This window comes from Pongo pygmaeus, chromosome 6 (assembly GCF_028885625.2).
Source record: "Pongo pygmaeus isolate AG05252 chromosome 6, NHGRI_mPonPyg2-v2.0_pri, whole genome shotgun sequence".
In the NCBI taxonomy this organism is placed as follows: Eukaryota; Metazoa; Chordata; class Mammalia; order Primates; family Hominidae; genus Pongo; species Pongo pygmaeus.
The window spans coordinates 141490572-141492500 of record NC_072379.2 but is presented as its reverse complement, the minus strand read 5'-3'; positions in this window follow the sequence as shown (position 1 = coordinate 141492500).

Genomic DNA, 1929 nt, shown 5'->3' with positions numbered 1-1929 from the left:
GAAGGGAGCTCATGGTGCACAGATCACCATGTTTCATTACCTTCTGCTCTAACTCTGTTTTCAACTATCTTTGATCATTTTATCTCTTGTAGGATTTCCCCAAATCTCACTTTCTTCTCCCTAAATTATATAAAGCAAACCCTATGATTTTCCCTTCCACACTATTATCAAGAATCTTGACCCTAAAATTAAATTCCCTGCCCTGTAAAGAGGGCAACAGCTATTAAATTACAAACACTTCCACTATCCCTATAGTGTACAGTGTTTGGTGAAGAAGGTAGTTTTCACCACCCCCTGAGCAGACCCTCTTGGCCTTGTTATCCCCACTCCTAACTGGCAGAAAAGCCCCAGGTTGTAGGATCCAGCTTCCTGAAATTGCTTTTCTTTCCCACTACAGTCCTCAAGTTCTCACAGATATGTTAGGGCTGAAGTTCTCCACACTGGGGCAGGGATGTTTGTACAGAGAATGTTCTTGGCTCTGCAGGCCTGCATCAAGTTGCTGGCACAGAGATAAGGGCTGAGTCCCCTAGCTCCATGTTTGACTCAGTAATAGTTATGGACATGGTGAGCTGAGAATCAATTAGGCAAGTTTCCTTTTGCTCTTTGTAACCTATTACAATATTGTAACAATAACTAGAGGGGCTGACTTGGAGCTTGTAGTTACCAGGACACACAGTTATGCCCAGAGGCAGGGGAGCAGCTGAGTGTCCCTTGCTGGTCTCTTGTTTTGATCAGGTGTCTTGGAGCTTGGGTGATTCCAGCCTCCACTGGGCCTGTGGGAAAAACAGATGGAGAATGAACTTGTGCCTCCCTGTGGTAAAGTGGGGGATGCAGGGGTGGGCAAGCTGAGAATAGGGGTGCTGTCCTGTCCACAGGATTCACCTGCTCCCGGGAAACAAAGCAGCATCCAGCAGAGGAGTCCGGAGCCCGTGGCACAGTGGGGCAGGTAGCACTGCACCTGTGCTCAGGGCTTGGTCCTCCTGGGAAGAGCAGAGTTCTGAGCCTCACTTTTCCTGATAGGAAGGATATCCTGTGATGTCGCTGTCCTGTGGTCCCTCCCCTTAAGGCTTCCTTAGGTCTAGTGTTCCCTACCCATGGAACTCCCTCCTCGTCCTGCAGAGCAAGAGGGCTGAGTAAGGGCAGAAGCTTCTGTGATGAGGCAGTTGCTTCTCTGACTGCACTGCCCTCAGCACCCAGACTGCCCCATTGCCCTCTCAGCCTCCTCCCCACCTACTGCTGCAGTGCTCCATTCTGAAACTCACAGACCTGCCCATCAGCTGAGAGTGAGTGGCCTGTAATTAAACCTTCATGTTCCAGGTCTTCCTGGCTGTCCTCTCAGCATATCTCTGACACCGAATTCAAACCAAGGTTTCTCCTTATATTTTCCTTTCCTGGACAACACTCCCAACTCCTCCCCTGTGTGCCCAGTGATGTCAAGTCCCCAAGATTTTGTCCATACGATCAAGTCCAAAGTGGATCTGTGTTGTCTGTAAATTATTAGGAGTACAGATTCTCCATAAATAATTCTAGGGCTTTATCAGCTCACAGCACAGACCTAGCCAGCTTGGGATTCAGCACCCACAAGGCCATCCTATGAGTGATCCTCTGGATAGGTTATGTTTATCCCTCCAGATCCATCCTGCCTTCAGAGGGTGACGCCAATGGATTATAGTAACTGCATCTCTTTTTCTGTACTCCAGAGTGGGTTTGTCTTGTGAGAGACAGTGGCAGGAGAGTAGAGAGAGATAGGGTAACCAACTGTCCTGGTTTGTGTGTCTTCTGACTCCCTCCTTGTTGGACTATTTGATATTGATTGCTTTTCTCTACCAAGGGTCACAGCACCCTACAAGCATCCTTGTCCCAAATGTACAATGTCAAAAGCCCCAAGATGCACACACTATCCTACTTATTTTAGGCCAATGTGAATAA